This window comes from Bactrocera neohumeralis, chromosome 5, assembly GCF_024586455.1.
Source record: "Bactrocera neohumeralis isolate Rockhampton chromosome 5, APGP_CSIRO_Bneo_wtdbg2-racon-allhic-juicebox.fasta_v2, whole genome shotgun sequence".
In the NCBI taxonomy this organism is placed as follows: domain Eukaryota; kingdom Metazoa; phylum Arthropoda; class Insecta; order Diptera; family Tephritidae; genus Bactrocera; species Bactrocera neohumeralis.
In genome coordinates this window covers 23,320,563-23,341,577 of record NC_065922.1, presented here as the reverse complement: position 1 = coordinate 23,341,577, position 21,015 = coordinate 23,320,563, and the positions used below count along the sequence as shown (strand labels likewise).

Genomic DNA, 21,015 nt, shown 5'->3' with positions numbered 1-21,015 from the left:
ACCATCTGAACTAAAGACTAGAAGGAAGCATCCAAAGATAGCGGAGAAATAACGAAACGATGACGTTGAGCTGCAGGAAATGCTTAGACTTCAATCAATTGGTACCAGATCCGAACTATAAACCTTACATACAAGCTTCCAGAGCTTCTGGTGAGTCATTATCGATGTCTGAGGCCTGGATTGTCCTTATAGAATTTGATCTTAGACAATTCTTATTTTCTTGGTGACAGCTGGCCAGTTCTGGGCGACTTAATCAATCAAACAAATATCTGAGAACTTTTTTTATTACGAAATTGTATCTTCCTTACGGGTTCGCTAGATCACGCTTATACAACACGAGATACAGTATACCAAAATCTGACATTAGAAAAATGCTTGCATCGAAAATTACCTCATTTTCTTACTTCTTTAAAACTTTTATGAAAGAAATCCATAACTTTAATATTTCCAGCGATCTCAGCATCCACAAACCCACCAAATGCTCCGGCTTGCAGCACTAGTATGTCGGATTATCAACCACCATTGTCGGTGAAATTAAAAACTCAATCAATTTTGTGCCACAAGAGCCACAAAGCGAAAGTGAGTGGCAACACAAAATCGAGAAATACCATAAATACAAAAACAGAAACAAAAACCAAGCAAAAACAAAACATTAAACAAAAAGCTGTCAAGGAAAAGGGAAAATTTCATTTACTGCAAATTAAATTTTGCGAAAGGCCCAACAGGAACACACACACACGCCCATCCGTACACCGTCATACAAATAAACACATGCAAAATGAGCGTAAGCCAACTAAAGTAAAACACAACAAGAAGAACAACAGGAAATTTCAAAAACAGCAAACAATTGCAATCGAGCTGAACAAAACGGAGTTGGAGTGGAAAGCGTGTGAGCGAGCAGGAAGAATGCTAACAAGGAAGTGAGAGGTAATAACATAACCGCGCTGGACCATAAGGTCCACAGCAAACGCAACATATCATAGCCGGAGATGAAGAGGGGAAAATGAAGGCGGGAGATGAAGGCGGCAAATGAAGGGCGCAGCGAACCCCGGATGGCTGGCCGACTAAGAGGCCGCATTCGATTGAGGTGAACGCTGTGATGTTGCTGATTGCAAAAAGTTGAAGCAAGCGGACATAACGGTGCCACAGCAACGGCAGTAACGGTAGTGAGAGTGAGATAACGGTAAGGGTAACGAAATGGCAAAGGTATGACTAGCCGTAACTGTTGTTGAAGGTTGGCAATTTTAAATAAATGAACGACGAGCGGTCGGCATGCTTGCGCTCACACTAATACACATACATACATACATGTTTATACATATAGAAACAAGCATTGTTGAGGCCATTGTTTTTCGTTTTGATTATTGTTGTTATTGCTGTTGTTTTTAGCCTGCAGACCCAGTGAATAGCCGGCGCGTGCAGCTGCATATATGTAATTAGAGCTGTTTATAGTTAGACAATCATATAGGTGTGCATATGTGTGTGATGTCTGCATAAATGCCAAAACAACAACAAACAAGCAAATGGATATATGAGAAATATGTATAAATCATACAAGCAGATGTTAACCTGCCAGACCTGTGCTCTCCACCAACACTTTGCAACTGTAAATTAATCAAAGTGAAGCATACTTATAGGGGCGGCCTTACTAAGCGATCACAAATGTAGCCTTCATAGTAAATATACATATAAACACAATTCGAGGGAGTTAGTGGGTGTTCATGGTGGGCGTGCAACGAAATGGAAAATATCGCACACATACATACTATATATACAAACATTCATCTATGTAATGAAAAATGAGCAAGAGCAAGCGCTCTCTGGATGGACAACGGCTAACTATACTCGCCGCAAATAAATAGCAGCAAAATAATAAAAATAAAACTTTCACAACAACTGTTCAACAAACAACAAAATAAACTTTGCAATAACAACGAAAACAACTTAACTGGATTCAATTCAGCAGCGAACAAAATAAAAATGGCAAACAAAACATTATTCAAGTGACCTCTTCAGCTAATAATGCAACAATGCAAACCGAAGGGCTGGCACTGTGTGCGGAGAATATGCCAATGACCACGGCGAAGGCAACTTTGCAATCACAGACACAATCATACAGATGTAGATATATTATATTTATAAGGCATGCGAGGATGACAAATTGGCAAATATTTGTAAATAAAACAAGAAAAAACGTTAACTTCGGCTGCTCCGAAACTAATATACCCTTCACAGGTGCATTTCTTTTAGTAACTATGTGTTCAGTTTTTATGGATGCTATATGCTATAGTAATCTGATCTGAACAATTTTTTCGGAGATTATATTGTTACCTTAAGCAGTAATCCGCGTCAAATTTCGTGAAAATACCACGTCAAATGCGAAAGTTTTCCATACAAGAACTTGATTCCGATCGTTCAGTTTGTATGGCAACTATATGCTATAGTGAGCCGATCTGAACAATTTCTTCGGAGATTACATTGTTGCCTTAGAAAATATTCTATATCAAATTACGTGAAGATACCACGTCAAATGCAAAAGCTTTCCATACAAGAACTTGATTCCGATCGTTCAGTTTATATGACAGCTATATGTTATAGAGGTCTAATATAGGCAGTTCCGACAAATTAGCAGTTTCTTGAAGAGAAAATGACGTTTGCAAAATTTCAAAACGATATCTTAAAAACTGAGGTACTAGTTCATATATATACAGACGGATAGACAGACAGACGGACATGGCTTAATCGACTCAGCTCAACATACTAATCTTATATATATATACTTTATAGGGTCTCCGGCGCTTCCTTTGGGGTGTTACAAACTTCGTGACAAACTTAATATACCTTGTTTAGGTTATATTAAAATATATGTGTGCTTTCTAATTTAATTTAATTAATTAAAAAAATTTAAAAATAAAATTTTTTTTTGTGGCAAATCTTGTTAGGATATATTTAATATCTTTTAAATAAAAAATATATACATATGTATATGTATGTTTTCTAGTTTAATTTAAATAATTTATAATAATTAATGAAATTTAAAAACGAAAAAAATGTTTACCCTACAAATTTTCTTCCGAGATTGTTAATATTTTTTGTTTTTTAAATAAAATAAAATATACTGTATGTACGCTTTCTAATTTAATTTAATTAACTTATGATATTTAATTCATTAATTAAAAAACAAAAATTTTCTTTTCTAAAAGTTTAAGTAATTAATTTTAATTTAATTAATTTAATTAATTAATTAATTAAAAAAAGAAAAATTTATTTACTCTAAAAATTTTCTTCTGAGATTGTATATATATATATTTTTTTTAATAAAATAATTTAATTTAATTTAATTAGTTTATAATAATTAACGAAATTAAAAAAAGGCTAATTAAATAATATTGTTTTTTTAATTATTTAATTATTGTTTTGAGTCAGCAGTTCATTTTATATATTTATTTGTCAATCAGTTATAAAATAAACCCAATGCTTCTTCTGTAAACTGTTCTTATTGTATTAAAACTACTTATTTATATATTTATGTACATATGTATATACCTATTTTTCGAAGTTTTATTTTGGTATTGATTGAACTAGCAATTACATGATGGTCTGTGACTTCGCTTAAACTATGGCTGCTGCTTATGTAATGCACCTAAATGTAGGCAATATTTTTCAATAATGATTACTCATACCCAAAATAATAAAGTGCTGCCTACATTTAGGACTGAGTAGCAAAATAGGTGAAATGAAATCAATACAGTAATAGGCATATTCATTAATAGACGTGTTGTATAACAATTTTTGAATTGTAGGAAGCGTGAGCAATAGTTAACTAATTATTTAATCAATACAGAGAAACGAAAGTTCATCTGTAAATATAATTGTGGAATAAAAATACGTTTCATTACAGTTTTTCCTCAAACTTAGTTTCGTCTCAAACTTAGACAACTCATTAGAAACAGGATAAAGTTCAACAAAAACTAGATCAGATAATGTATAAGAATCCTAACAAAACAATTACTAACTGAATATATACTCATGCTTAATTGCTGGAAAAAGTTGAAAATGCGCTCTAAGAAACCTAAAATATTTCCAAATTACTTCACTCCCTATTAAGGTTAATTAAAAGTCACAAAAATAACACCTCCAAATCAGACAATGAAAATCAAAAACAAAAAACAGAAATTAAATAACATAAAAACTCAACACGCCACTTATCAATCCATTATAATAGAATTTTCCTACAGGCCATAATCATATCGCCTGAAAAAATTGCCTCCCACCTTTTTACAATCACACAGCCGGTGAATTGGTTTGACTCACAGGTGAATTGTCAACTCCGAGACTATCTCATAAATAATTGTCACAGGAATTCCTGCAGTTAAAAAGTCAACCCCAACAGTTGGACGTCCCCGGTTTAAAATGATAGAATATAGACACCATTACTGCCATACAACATATAGTTTCAAAAGCGGCGACTGGCAATTTCCGCACGCATTGCCGAGATTCAAAGTTGCTCATCACAACTTTTTCAAAAGCGAAAGTTGGCGAATGACATTCAAAGCACACAATAAACCAACAGATTTATTTCACCTGAATACTGGTAGGGGTGTACATTACAGCAGGTGATTGTGACATGTCGAGAATAGCTTTACAGTGTATAATAGTTACAGTAGCCATTAAAGGATCTAAATATTTTGAAATAGTTTACTTTCCTGATATGATCAGAAAGTTTCATTGCTCATTTGACTTTTTAAAGCAAAGAAGGCTTAAAGACAAATATGTTCAAGTATAATGGATTCATGCAAAGACCTTTCAAAAATATGGAATATGGAATACTTAAGGAAGTTTAGGGACGGATCAGAATGCAGTCTCAATTATTGCCTATCATTGTCTAACATGTTTGAGTAAATTACTCACTTCGCAACTGAATAGTGTTTAAATATTCTTAAGCGAGTAGTTTTTTTATAAACATGCCACGTTTTAAACATTAGATGATACCGTAAGACATCAGAAAAAATATTAGGGAAAGATAGGCTGCAAAACTAACGCGGTTGTATAAACTGACGTTGAGCAATACCAAAGATCCGTTAAGATCAGGAAAAACCTCTACGAGCCTTTCGATACCAAACGCGGTTTCAGACAAGACGACTCCCTTTTGTGAGACTTCTTCTATCTGCTCTTGGATAAAATAATTCGAGCTGCAGAACTAAATAGGGGAAGGTACTATCTTCTACAAGAGTGTACAGCTGCTGGTGTAGGCCGATTATGACGATGATATCACCTCAAAACCCGCGCTGTTAGATCTGCCCTATCCAGAATGGATAAGGAAGCGATGCAAATGGGTCTGGTAGTGAACGAGGGCAAGACAAAATATCTCCTGTCATCAAAGAAGCAGTCGTTGCATTCACGACCTGGCTCCCACGCCACTGTTGATATTGTCATAACTTCGAAGTCGTAGATAATTTCTGCTATCTTGGCACCAGTATTAACATCAACAACAATGTCAGAATCGAAATCCAACGCATAATAACTACTAACAAGTGCTACTTCGGACTGAGTAGGTAATTGAGAAGTGAAGTCCTCTCTCGACGAACAATGACCGAACTCTACAAGTCACTCATCATTCCCGCCCTGTCATACGGTGCAGAGGCATGCACCATGACTACAGCTGATGAGTCGACTTTACAAGTTTTCGTGAGAAATGTTCTGCGGAAGATTTGTGGTCCATTTGGACATTGGCAACTGCGAGTATCGCAGTCGATGGAACGATGAGCTGTATAAGATATACGACGACATTGTCATTGTTCAGCGAATAAAGAGGCAGCGTCATGTCGTCCTGATGGAAGAGAACGCACCAACTCTGAGAGTATTCGGCGCCACACCCACCGGGGGAAACAGAGGAAGAAGAAAACCTCCACTCCGTTGGAAAGACCAGGTGGAGAAGAACCGGGCTACACTTGGAATCTCCAATTAGCTCCAAATAGTGATAAGAAGAACCACTAGCGCGCTGTTACAAACACCATCTTCGGTTTCGACCAATACGCAGAACTTGTGCCGATTCATAGAAGCAATATGCTATCGATCAAGATTATATGAATCATATTGGAAAACTTTGACTAAACGACAAACCGAAAATGGATCCCAACTAGATAACAAGAAAGACCACTTCTTGGCATAGACTTTTCGTTTAAATTTTTTGAGACTTGCTTGATAATGACATTTATCCTAGAAACGACTTTTAGAAGGTGAGGTTTGGTTACAAGATCGATCCTGAGAGGAACCTTATTTGGACAATTTACAACGCCGGTTCATTGTGGTACGAAAAAACTCTTATATACTGGATCATCAGACTCTTACATGCCGACAAAGCGCTTTAAACCTATCACAAAATTTGTTGAGATGGCTGATTTTAGTTTCAGATATGTCTTTCTGTTCGCCTAAGGTAAGACTTCCGAGGTCTTTCAGCCTTAGTTCTGAAAGACTGGAAAATGGAGGAGAAAATGCCCCGTTATTTCCTCCTCACCCTCTAATACTGCCGATCGTGGACACGGAAATTTTCAAATTTATTAAAATAGATGCACTTTTACAAAAATACGGTAAAAAACCAATTGAAATAAAAAAAAATCCAAAAAATAAAAATTCATATTCGCTCATGGACGCTTTTCTACCGATTAAAAGCTCAAAAACACACACACACATACCGCCGCGTAGTCACACACAATAAGGCGTTTTCACTGCTGCCCACACATATTTTGCACGTGTGCGATATGGCAACACTGGGCATTAATTAAAATTCAAATGCAGCAAATTTTCATTAATTATGCGCGTTCCAATGCACACATAGAACAAACGAAATTGCATTTGAATGCGCAATCGTGCATGCAAGCCGAAAATCAGACGAAATCGCGACGAGTTGCACAACGCCTACATGCCACCGCATGTGGCAATAAGCATAAGGACACGTTCGGCGCGCACAGTTAGCAAGTGATATGACGAAAGCTTGCCTGTTTGCCACATATGCTTGCAACATATGGTGTCGGCTGCAGGGGCCAAAAGCATTGGACAATTTGCGGCCCACCGTGCGAGCATTCAACAGCCGGACAATATGAGTTCTGTGGCATTTGTCTGCGTGTCAACAATTCAATTAACGTGTTGCCGTTGATTTCGTGGCATGCAGCGGCCAGCAAAGTGATAGCAATGCCAGCAATACAATGCAAATGCATGCGCGCACATTTGTGTGTGCCACATAAAACGGGAACGCCTGCTGTCAGACGCACTCACACATGCATGTAAATGCTGATATTGCATATGTGTGGCATGCAACGTAGTCCATCACTTGCGGCGACAGCAGTCATTGCATATGCGACATGCTGCAAGCCGATTTTCATAGTAACAACAACAATAGCGCCTGTTTAGTTGCCGATGTGCGTTGTTGATGATGCCACAAATCGATGCATGCCAGTTGAATGTCAGTTGTTAACGGTTTTTTTGTGTTTTAATACAAAAGCATTTTTTTGCTTCGCCCTCGTCGGGAATTTAATGAGAATTTAATTGTGTGCCAGTGGCACGTATGCACACCTATGCATGAGGATGGTGTGTATGTGTGTGTGTGTATGAATTGTTCTCACTTTGTGTTCGCTTGTATTCGCGCTGCGTCCAAATGCATCGCATAGCCTACTTCGAGGCGTTGCAGCACGTACACAGCTTTGTAGCTGCATTAATGCCACAAAACAATAAATATTTGCTTGTCGTCCGTAGGTCGGTGGCACTGGCAAGCATGAGTTGGCATTTAAAAATTTAATCACTTTTTTTGCAATGCAAATGGGTTCATTAATGAAACGAGTTTGTCTTTTGTTCTGTGAATGAGTTTTTATGTTAATTAGCATAATTTATTATATCGAAAGGTGAGAGATTTATATGCGTGGCTTTTATCGAGCATAAAATTAATAAGTAGGGAGGTGTGACTTCGCTTGTGACCGAATATTAAGTACACCGCGGAATAAATTACACGTTGCTCGGTTAGTTTGTATGGCAACTATAAGCTATAATGGACTGATCTGAACGATTTCTTCGGATATTGTAGCAATGCCTAAAGTGATAATCTGTGCCAACTTTCGTAAAGATATCTCATCAAATTAAAAAATTTTCTATATAAGGACTTGAGTTTGCTCGCTTAGCTATATGGAAACAATATACTACAGTCGCCCGATCTGAACAATTTCTTAAGGAAATATAGCTGTGTTTTAGATAATAATATGTGCCAGATTTCGTGAAAATACCTTGTCAAATATAAAAGTTTCCTATACAAAGGCTTTAGTTTGACCGGTCAGTTTGTATGGCAGCTATAAGCTATAGTGATCCAATCTGCATAATATCTTCGGAGATTGTTACAATGCTTCTTCATATTAATACATGTCCAATTTTGTGAAGAGCTAAAAGGTTTTCCACACAAGGACTTGATATGCATACCTCAGTTTGTTTGGCAGATATACGCTCTAGTTATCCGATATCGGCCATTCCAACAAATAAGCACTTTCTTGGGAAAATAAAAGAAGTGTACAAAATTTCATAACGATATCTCTAAAACGGAAGGACTAGTTCAGAATTTTATCTCGATATCCCAAAACTGAATGACTAGTTCACGTATATACAGACAAAGAAATGGACTTAAATAGACTCAACTCTTCAAGCTGATCATTTGTAGGGTTTCCGATCCTTTCGGATCGTCCGGATCATCTAGCATGAAGTTATCTCTTTTCCGAAGGATTTCTTAAAACTTAAGGAGTAATATAACTATCCTCAAGAGAATGCTGTGTAAATCACAAAATAAAAATGTAAGTTTAAGAAAAATAGGCGCGAAAGACTAAAAAATCACAATACTACAGATCAGGAGGGCCGTTAGAACCGATCCAATATTCGTATACACTAAAAACATGCCAAAGTTTGTTAAGAGGAGATCTGGTGGTTTAGTTTTTTTTACAGTTTGTAATTTCTACCAGCTGATCGATACTTCTACTCCGAACGAAAGTTCCAATAATCTACTATATTTACTTGCCTTAATTATTGTTTAGAATCCTAAACAGGCAGAATATTTAATAAAATACTGTTCATAATTTTAAAAATCTTAATTTATTCTTCAAAATCTATGTCGTCTCCGTTAAAGTAATTCGCTTTGACTCTGATAGACTAGTGCCAACGTCTTTTCCAATCCTCGAAACAGTAATTAAAGTAGATTTCCGGGATAGTCTTCAATTGACTCAAAACGATTTCTATCGAGCGGTCGTTTGAGTTTGCTGAATAGCCAGAATTCACACAGAGCTAAATCAGGCGAAAATGGTGGCTTCGGCACGATATTGGTTGAAAATTTGGCGAAAAACTCACGAAGAATCAAAGCAGCATGCAACGGTGCTTTAACATAGTGCAAAAACCAAGAATTATCTATACATAATTCTGGCCTCGTTTAGCGAATAGCTTCCCGCAAAGGACATACTATATAACACTCAAATAGTTTTCCTTGTTGACACTTGAGCCAGTCGGAAGGTATTCGAAGTGCACCACACCTCGATAATCAAAGAAAACTATACTTTTGCCATACTTTGACGCGGTTTTTCGACTTCGGCTCACCTTGGCTACGATATCCGTCCAATTGATCGTCTGTTTCTGGGCCATACGCATAGATCCAAGACTCATCGTCATTAATACTGCGTTTCATGAAATCTTGGTAGTCGAAAAGCAGTGTTTTAAAGACGCTGAAGCGACGCTATTTTTCGAAACAATTGAGTGATTTTGGAACTTATCGTGCTTTCACATTTCTTAAGCCCAAATGATCTTTCAAAATGGGTTTCACTGATCCTTCCAACAATCCAACGATGCCAGTGAGATTTCTAACTGTTAATCATCGATTTTTAAGCACCAATTCTTTTACGTGTTGATGACCGTCCTGGATGGGGCTCATCGTCAAAACGTTCTCAACCCACCCTTAATAATTTTTATCATTCAAAAACACGTGCTCGCGGCAAACAATTATCACCGAAGGCCTTTTCCAACATTCTAAACGTTTCATCACTAGAAATTTTATTCCGCATACAAAATTTAACGGCACTTTCTTGTTGAATAATTTTACTCATCGTAAAAATGGCCGAATGCACTTTATGTACTTCGAAAAGACAAGCGTGTACTAAATACAAGACATTTGGCACAAGATGTCTTACTATTTTTTGCCCACAGTAATAAATGCTGACTATTTTACTAAAAAGCTAACACAAAGGAGTTTCAGAGTTTAAATTTAAAACTAAATAACGTATTCCTAACCTAAAATCATTGCTCAGTTATTAACCATTCTTTTCCACTGCTCCCTCCACCAAAGTAGCAGACCAAAAAATTTGCCTACAATCCCTTGTTATGATATGACTATAGAATCTTGTGTAGTAAGTTATCTTAAACAAATTATGTCTTCCTGAAATTCAAGCTCTTTAAGAGCACAAATAGGCAGCCTTCACCTAATTTAGAAGCCAAAAAATCTCGTCAACAATTAATTAGATATTCCATATTGAATTAAGCGAAATGTAATTAATGTCATGCCTTCCAGGAAGGCTCAGCACTAAGTGAAGCTGACAGTGGTAAGCCCGAAAATGTGTCACAGAAAATTAGAAAGCCACCAAAAATAAAGGGAAAGAGCTTGTTGAGAGAAATAGACCTTGCAGCTCCTGCAGGCGCCTTAAATGCATATGACACATCTCGGCAAGGAAGTTGGTGAAGAAGCTCAAGTATATTGTCTATATACATATATACACACATATATATGTATATATGAGTACTGACAAGTATCTATAATTGTGTTAAACACTGATTGCCAGTAATTACAAGGACATCTATTAAATTAAGCACGGAGTAGATAATATAAAAAGAAGCTTAACCATAAACACACAAACCTATAACTACTGTAAATATTAATACACTTAGCAGTAGTAACACATGCCACTCACTAAATGCGTCCTCCAGACATAATAATTACCATGTCCAAAAGATAGAACAACAATGACAGAAATATCGATTCCAAAGTATGCGAAATTGCAGCCAAAATAATAAGTAAATCGAGAAGAAGGTCAATGTAGCGTCAGGATTTGGTAAAACAAAAGCAGAGAGTAGCAGAAAACCACAACAAAAAATCAACATTAATTAAAAGCAATGCCAACAAGCTCCACAGCGCTTAGAAGTAATTGTTTGTAGAGGAGTATGTGAGTATATGCTGATGTTCATGAAGTTCTTTTGTTACTACTTGGGATATTGTTTTCCATGTCTGCGCTTTAAATATATCTACAAGCATGTTTCGACACCCAGCGGTGTATTTTTGGGGATACACTAGTTGAAGCACCAAATTTCACGGCATAAGTGGAAGCTCTTGTATTAAAGACTAGTTGAGAAATAATTATTGGTAAATTTCTGAATTTTTTTGGGATCACTAATGATGCTAATGAAAGTCCTTTATCCAAAAAACTAAAAAAATATCTTAGGTCGATATTAGTAGAAATAGGAGACTAATGCATTTTGATCAAAACAATGGAGATCTTCTTCGAAAAAAATCGCTCAAAAGCATAATATGTGCCTCAAACACCAAGAGATGATACAGAACTACTATTTCACTAGTCCAGCCTACCTCGCGCACACTATATGACAAACAGTAATTAACAATGTTTCATTTGTTCACAAAGCATCCTGCGCCCAATAAGCCACCATAGCATGAACCTGCCTCACCAGCACTACAACGAACAACTAACAAGCCACACACAAAAAGACCGTCGGCAACTTATTTATAAACCTAGTCATATATGTAAGAAACTAGTTGTACTTGTATGTACTACAATAGTTTTGTTGTAAATAGGGCTGCTGTTGTTATTCTAACTACTTACTCCTCAAAACAAATACTTATGCTATCTCCGCTCGGTGGATATATTTATAATACTCGTATATATATACAAATATTTTATGTATGTTAGTATGTATTTGCGAGTATAATGATGCTTTGGCTCGCGGGCAGTCAGCTAACGAAGAACTGCGAACTCCTACTCTGCCAGTGGTGAAGCAGACAAACCAACAACTACAATAGCAAATGTATTTAATAGTATTAGTTCCAGAGTTAGTTGTTGTCGATTTTTTTTTCTTTTTTGTTTTTTTTACTTTTGTTTTTTGTTATGTGGTTATTGTAGTTGTTTACAAGAACTGGCTGAGCAGAGGCAACAGGAGAGAAATAATGTTAACATAAAGATGTATCGACTACTAACCACATTTAAAGGAGATAAAAATGGTTATACCCAAAAGGTGAGCCTTTGAGACTTACATTTTGCACTGATAAGATAATCCCAAGATAAAAAATATCACTTTTGTAGCGTATCCATTGCCTTAGATAAAATAAATTTCAAAGAGTAGCAAACGATATTAGCTGGAAAAATATGGACGTCTTTCTTCACTTCGCAGGCAATTTCTGACATGGAATTGAACTTAGAAGCTTTTGTTCCAAACTTGAGTAAAAAGTATAAAAACTCAGATAAAAAACTAAATTTTACCCTAGAAACCTTTTCAAGAATCGTTTAGAGTGATTTCTACTAAAAAATGCAAATAATGTATTTATATATGTATATCATGGACCTAAATTTGTATAATTAAAATAAAACTAGTTTTTAGTAATTTTGCGACTGTGATGTTAGAGGAGTATGGAGGATAGATCCTTTTCTGGAAGTTCACGCAAGTGAGGAAAGTTCTCTGAGCGCCATTCACTTGGAAGTGGTTAGAAACGATTCATTTACATATGGCTCAAGTAGCTCATCCCTTCCGGTCTTAGACCAAATATCCTCTTGGTAGCCAAAAAACATTAGTTTGAAGGCGAGCTAAAGTGAGAAGGTGAAAAATCCCTTCCCAGGGTAGTGCGCTAGGCTTCGGATCCGCCACGTAAAAAACACCCCCAAAGAAAAGAAGAAAAAGGAAGAATGATTGGTGCACTGTTATAAACTCGGCTATAACCGCGTAAGCGATGTCTATGCCAATAAGGAAGAGGAAGATGTCATAGGCTGTTTCTTATTATTTTTGGGTTGCGTAATGTAATTAAATGATTTTTCGTTCCACTTTCATTTATCAGTTTATGAAATCTTAATCCAGCAAGCTGTAAGGTCTAGAGGGCACAAGTAGATCATACAGAACAATACCATCTGATCTAATTTGACCCGGATTAGTCCATTTAAACAACACTCGTAAACCGAATTCATAAAAAAAATTTAATTTGGTACAACTTTTTTATCTTCACCTGAAGTTTGATCCCCATATGTCAATCAGTGAACAGTCAACTGTTTGTTTATGACGTGAAAAGTCTGTCTCCTCTTTTTATCACGGAACAAAAATTTAAAAACGAATTGAACTTTGTATTTCATTAATTGAAAATGTTGGAGAACTGTTTTTGGGAGTCTGCTTTATCACTAATCAATACGAGCGCTTTGGGTAAACAAAACACTGAATAAAAATCATGAAGTCTTTCGAGAACTTTCCGCAAGCGAGTCGTTCATCCAACGCTGTTAATGACAGTAATATCGAAAAATTAAAAAAAAAACAAAGCTGGAAAAATTTTTGTGTTGGTGTCAGAGAGATAGCAGAGGACCTCAACATCTCTTATGGATCAAGTCAAAACATTTTGGTTAATGTTTCGGTTATAAATCAATGTTGGGCTCGTATCAAAAGACCTAAGTCTTTTACAAAAGCGACTTCAAGATGAAAAACAGATGCTTAACAACATTTCAACATTCTTATGGATTCGGTCGAAACATTTTGATTAGTGTTTTGGATATTTTGGTTAATGTTTCGGTTATAAATCAATTTCCAAAACACCTAAATCCTTTACAAAAGTCACGTCAAAATGCAAACGAGATGCTTGAGAATCCTACATTTATCAAACGCATTACCACTGGTGACGAGACATGGGTTAAAGAATATGAGGTCGAAACTGCCAACAATATAGCGAATGGTGCCGCAAATTTAAGCCGAAGTCCAAAAAATATCGAAATTCGCCACGAAGGCACTGAACCAGTGTAAGGAAAATGGGATTATACATTAGCATGATTGTATTGTTGCGTGAGCCTATTTTGAAGGCGACGATAAAGGTTTGTACTAAAATTTATTTTTTTTATAAGCCCGATCAAATTTGATCAGACGGAATATATTTTAATATTATAATAAATTAATGAAAGAATGTGGCAGAGTTCCTCCTACTATCAATACCACTATAAATTTAATTAATGGCATATAATTACACAAATTACACTGCATTATAATTACTTAGTAAATTACATTACCAATTAAAGTTCCAAAGGATAGCTTTTAGCCTTCATCAATTACAAATTGTCAAGAGTAAGTGACACACTATTGCACAGGGATACATCGACCTATATACATATGGATATAAATATATGTACGGTAAGTACAGCAATATTACAACAACAAAGCATATCGAACGCAAATAACAACAAAAACCGCTACTAAGTGCCACTACAACTGGCAACTGACGATGGCAGTGTGTACGATTTTCACTTCCGGCACCAAAAGCGCCAATGAATTTCCAGCAGCAGCAATACGAAAAGGATGGCAAGGCAGCCAAGAAAAATACTCCAAACGCCACTAATGCTACTTTCTTATGCGCGACTGCATAATGTATGAAGAGCAGCTCGATAAATAAACAGCAAATAGCAAAGACAGCAACAGCAAAAATAACAACAACAACAACAACAACAGCGAAAACATAAAGAATATTCGAGTACGGCAATAACGGTGTATTGTAGTACAATTATTAATGTAGCATTAACGAAGTTAAGTGTTGTCAGTGAACATTTTCAAGAGCTCAAGAGAGGTGCGGAAATATTTGTGTGTGTGTGTGTATATGTTTTTGTGGGAGAGGGCTCTTGTAAATATACATTAAGAGCACTAAAGCAAATAAATAAATAAGTAAACTACTCAAGTGTGAGAAATCAAAGCATAGCTCCAGGCGCACTGCCAGCACAAATGACAAAAAGTGCCAGGAGGAGAAGAAGAAGAAGAAGCACACATACATACATATATGTGTGTGTATTTTATGTGTAAGTAGTTAAATTACGAGCAGCACTCGTCAAGACAAAACTCGGTTACGCTAATGAACAGCGCGAACAACGAGCGACGAACGGGCATGTTTGTATAACAGTGTGGGTATGAGTGTGTATAGTTGGCTGGGTTTATGTGGGTAAAATAAACCGCTGCCCTAGAGCAACACTAATGGTGCCACCATTAACCTGGGTGGAGTGAAAATTTTATTAGACGTGTTGAGCGAAGCATGGAGTGCCGTTTTGCCATCCCACTGTCACTTTGACACGTGATGAAATATAAATAGTGTGGTGAATACAGTAATTGTAGGTTAAAGAGGTGCTCTTACTGTAGTACTGCAGTGGAGGTGGCAAGTGAGAGAGGGAAAACTATTTTTATTCTATAATTTGATAATGATTTTATTGATATGAAAGGAAAATGAAAGCTTAGAACTTGAAGTAGTGAATTTCAAAGAACTTATGTTATAAAATACACCTTAGAGAGACCATAATTTCCCAAAGAGTTTACCAAACCTCCTAGTTAGGTTTTAAAATCACTTGCTGCCTTCGAAATAGAATATCATAAAGGAGAAAGCTCAAGTCAAGTTTTCTACTTTCTGAAAATTACAAGAGGAGGATTAGTTGTCAAATTAAAAGCCCTTATAGCAGATAGCTCGATATCTAAAAGATTTTGTACGACCATCCACTATTTCTAAGCATTCTAATGAGACCTCTTTTAAGGTTGAGTGAAGAGACGGAAGTCAGCAGAAAAACGCCATAAACTATATTTTAGACCGATGATGGCTCCTTTAATAGTTTTAATTCTAATAAATAGCTCTCCAAATTACGTATCCTATCCATTTTGAGTATCTAATACACACAGATAAGGTCCAATACTAAACTGTTCTCAGCACTAAGTAAGGAGGATGACAGTACTGACCTAAGAAGACAAGCAGTAGAGAAGCCGAACCCCTGAGACGTGGGCAGATCGATCAAAATCAAGCTCTTGTGTGGAAAAATATTTTATTAGATAAGATATCTTCACCAAATTCCGCATGGATACCAACAAATAAAGACTTAAGTGAAACACCACTTGATCTTCTACCGAAGCACTGCACGAAGAAGTTTAAGGTTAACCTCGGGAGTAAAGATGAATAGAGTAACTCTATGCTTGACCTACTACTCTGGGGTAACACTATTAAGTGATACATACACTGACGGCTCGGAAAAGCCGGAGGGCATTATTGTAGGCCTCACAGGAACCAAACCAAACTTTCATTAGCTAGTCTTTGAGCAGCTTCGAGATCGCATCGCTATAGATGTAAGAATGTAAAGATTGGCTGAACAGCCTCTCAGTACGCAGCAAGGCACCTCATCTGGATGCAAGGTTAAATCTGCAACCTCTTCCTGAACAATTGTAACAATTAAATAGTTAGTTAAACTGCTTCGCGAAGAGGAGAGAGTGGAGTTGATTGCGAGTGGTAACAACCCCACTTGGTTTAAAAGCGTAATCAGTACGCTCTGTAGGCTCAAAAAGTCCATATTCAGCATGGGTATAGCCTCCTGTTCAAATTGTTAGTTTGCGGCATGAACCTCTGCGATTCGTGAGAAGAGCCCGTGTTAACTTAGCAACTTTCTTCTTCTTCAATTTTAGAAAAAAAAACTAAGTTCAACCCTCACTTGATCCAAACCGCCAGCTGTTAAAAATTACACTAACGTCCCTATATTCGAGCGACCAACGAGCCATGAAAACTAGCTCATGAGCTATTAAAGCTTATCACAATTTGCGATTCGAAATCTATTTATCATATTAAAATCTCAATTACCAGCAAAGTCTATTTTAAATTCTACTAAAACAGCTTGCTGACAAGCGAGGCAATTTCCTTTCCACAACTTTAAAAGGTACATTTGTTTTTCTTTTGTTGTTGTTTGTAGCTAGAGCGCGCTACAACGTTGCAAATGCTATTGGCGGTTTATTGCTCACTATTGCAGTCACTATTGTTGTTGTTATTGCATGTATGCAACGGCTGTAATTGCATGCACAGCTTTTTTCTCAGCTTCTTTGTGCGGCATGTGTTGTTGTTGTTGTTGCACGTGTAAATGATACTCAAGCGTACAACGTACTTGACTTCACTGCAGCTCAGCAGAAGAAGAAGAAGAAGAAGAAGCACAAACGCTAATATGCATGCTGATAGCTAAGGCAGCGACACAGAACCCGACGCGAAAGCAAAGCCAACGCTTCTGGGTGGTGGCCCCCACTGAGCACAATTACAGACATTGTATGTAGCACTTATTGTAGTATAATGTGTGTGAGTGTGTGTGTGAGTATTTGTGTTATGGCTGTCAGTGCTCGGCGCATAAGTAGACGTATTTATTACACGTCGCGTTGACGAGACCTCGACAGCTCTGATGTGATGCCTGGCAAAAGCTGTTGTTGTTTTTGGTTCTTGTATACGGCTGGTGTTTTGCAAAGTATTTAATTTATTTTACGAGTTGCCGTATTTTGCAATTTTATTGTGCTTTAAGCATTAGAAATGCAATTTAAAATTAAATCTAACTTAAAAGATTAATTAATTAATAAAAAAAACATATTTGTCAATATCATATAGTTAAGGAGATATTGCCCAAAAAAAATTAAAAAAAAAAAAAATTTATAGATTTTTTTACATAATCAACTCGCTAACCGGTCAGAATAAAATTAATGAAAGTAACACATAATTAATTTTGTCGTTTTTTTATTGGGAACTGACTTTTGGTTAAAACTGAACACTTTTATATATATATGTCCAAAGATCGAAAAATATGTTTTTTTCATAAAAAATTAAAAAATCCAATAATCAGTTCTTTTGAACTTTCAAAAACTTTGAAAAAAATATAATGTTTTTTGACGAATAGTACAAAAAGTGAGAGTGAGACCATACTTGAAACCTTGAAATGTTGGTATTTGCTTCACTCGGGATCTACATCGAATAATTTTTTAATAAAGATTTTATATAATTTTATTAATTAATTTGCCGGTAAAATTTAATTTTTCATTCAAAAGTCTGAATTAAAATTTTTTACCCGAAGATAACAATGTGAAAAATTAATTTAACTTTAAATTAAAAAGTCATTAATTAATTTAGTTATTAAAATTAATATAAAAAACAAAGACTTACATATTTTAATATTTTTTTTCAAAATTGTAATTAAGACAATTAAATTAAATTAATTAATTAAATAAATTCAATTGAAATAATTAAATTAAATTAAATTAATTTATTCAATGTATTAATTTATTAAAAATTTTAATTATATTTATTAATTAATTAAATGTAAAAACTTTATTTGTTAATTCCAAAATCTGGATTACATATTCAAAAAATATTTTTTTAATTCTAAAATTTTAGTAATCATATCGAAACCTGGAACTAAAATGGAAAAAAATAAAGATCTACATTTTGTTAATTTTTTTAAATTATAATTAAGACAAATAAATGTAAAAACGACAAAACGTGCTGAACCGGTTGAAGTTTCAGTAATTTTTTTTTTGTGTTTTTTAATTTTTGATTATAAAAATGAGATTTACAATTTTCTCTTTTTCATATCAAAAACAGTTTGATTTCCTTATTTTTAATCCACAAAATTTAATTAAACTTTTCATTCTGGTATTTGGGTTTATAAATTTAAAAATTATATAATTAAGATATTCGATATTACAAAATTAAAAAAAAAAATATTTTTAATTAAATTGTCGTTTTAATTCATTATTTCCAACTCTGTATTTGACTGAATTCAATTTCAGTAAATTTAATTCTATATTTTTAATTTAATTTAGTTGAACTCAATTAAGTTGGTTTAATTTGTGTATATGTATTTTTGGTATTCACTTCAGTTCTTCTGTTTCGTGTTTAATTTCCTTAATTAAATGTAATTATTATTTTTGGTTCCATTAAAGCTAATTAGATTCAATTAAACTTGAATTAAGTTAATTAGAATTAGTTAGTTCTTTTAGTTATTATATTTCATTTCGGTATAATTTAATTAGTTAACTTTAGTTGAGATTAATCTAAATTAATTTTTACTTTTTAATTTCATTTCATTCAGATTAAGTTAGTTAAGTTAAGTTCAATTTATTGTTTTATTTCACTTCCGTTAAAAGTGATTGGCGTTAATAATTATTTCATCTCAATTAGTTAGACTAATTCAATTCAGTATAATTAAATTCAATTTTAGTTCAGCTGCAGAAATCTAATCGAATTATTATTTTTTTTTTAATTAATATATTTACTTATCATTTACCCCGGGTTTACTCAGCAGCTTTTGCTAGCACTATAATAAGCAATAATCGCGATAACCATAAAAAAGCTTAAAATATTATTTGCTTAAACAGTTCATAATTTTATTTTTATTTCATTTTTATGGTTTTGGCAATAATAATTATGATGCAATCCATTTTTATCCCAACAACTAAATTTTTAATCAGAAAATAATCATCTAGCATATTGCTTCCTCTTCTCTAAGCCAAGACTTCATTTGGAAACTGAGCGCTTCACTCTCGTGCGACATCGTGCGACATAAATTCACACGACATACATACATACATATCGGTTGGTATAGTATGTATCAAGTATCGCTGACAGAGTCATTGGTGGCATGCCAACACAGCTGCTACTTCGTCTGCTGCCAAAGCCAGGGGCGCTTGTTTTCCTTACATTTTTATTTTCCACTTCTAAAATGTACTTCGGTGCTTCTATTTTCTTTCGCTTTATTTTTTTTTTTTTTTTTTTTTTGGAATTATATATTTTAAATTAACCTGTAGCTAAAATGCAATCACACAATCATCGTACTTGGCTAACCTGTGATCTCATACCGACACACCCCACATCAGACTTGCCAAACGCACACACACACATACTTGCCTGTGCGGCACACAGCAGTGCTGGCTCGGTGTCTGGCTGCTTGGCTGACTAGCTGTTAGCCTTGCGGCGTTTTTGCCGCATCTTCATCCAGTTGCTTACATTGCAACTTGCGCCGGTTCCATTTCTTGGCAACAACTCTAACGATTGTTGCCACCGCTGCGCTGCTTTGGCCGCCTGCCAATGCTCTCAGCTCATCTCAACATACGACATACATACATGGACATGTGCTTGCCTAGTTGCATGTTTGCCCACACATGTGGCACTTAGAGCAGGATTATCAGCATATGGCAGCGCAAAGATGAAGCCTTCAGGTGGTCGCATTGTTTTTGTTGCAGCGTACGTACGTACTTCGTAGGTATTACACATCACTGTTGCATGGGTGGCGTTGTAGGTTGCTGCCACTTGACTGCAGTCTTTGCAGCTGGCTTCTGTGTGCTGCATTCGCTTTTTATTGTTGTTTGCTGCCGGCAAAAGCTCCTTGTTTAACTAATTCGGCGCAACCAGCAACTCTAATGCCGCTCTCGCTGATCTCACTCCGCTCCGTTGCTTTTCAGCTTTGGCTCGTTCACTTGCGCGCTGCACTGGCTGGCACTTCAACAATCTAATCTACTTCACTGCAGCTGGGTAACCGAGCTTTATTTAATGCCATTAGTGGCAGCCGAAATGCAAAAATGTAGTAGTGCCGTACTCGAGGACCTCCTCTTCGTTTATTTTCGTTCTTATTTTTTGTTTTCTCCTGCATTGCACTTGCTTCTTCATTTTCCTAATTTGTTCGAGGTTTTCTGATTTTTTTCTCACGATTTCTTCTCATATTTATTTAGTTCGGTTATTCTTAGTGCATCGACAGCAAATTTTTTTTGTTGGTAACTCTTTATGGTGTTGTTCTTTTAGTTTGTCCTGTTGTTGGTTTCTTAAGTAAATTAAATTTGCAAATATGTGCTGCTCATATGAATTTCAGGACTTGTAGTTGAGAATTTGATTTTTATGCGGGAATTTTTAGGAGGTCAGTGAACCCATTTCGTAAAGAA

The 21,015-nt window shown here is 35.5% G+C and overlaps 2 protein-coding genes across 2 annotated transcripts in view; one reads left to right on the top strand and one right to left on the bottom strand.

Annotated features, from left to right (window-relative positions):
* Nucleotides 1-21,015, bottom strand: part of LOC126758616 (netrin-B) — a 238,419-nt gene that overhangs the window by 160,523 nt on the left and 56,881 nt on the right. The gene's annotated exons all lie outside the window — the stretch shown is intronic.
* Nucleotides 14,601-21,015, top strand: part of LOC126758615 (high mobility group protein DSP1) — a 273,973-nt gene continuing 267,558 nt past the window's right edge. The window contains exon 1 of the mRNA XM_050472957.1: nt 14,601-14,606. The gene's annotated coding sequence lies outside the window, so the exon portion shown is untranslated. The remainder of the gene's footprint in view (nt 14,607-21,015) is intronic.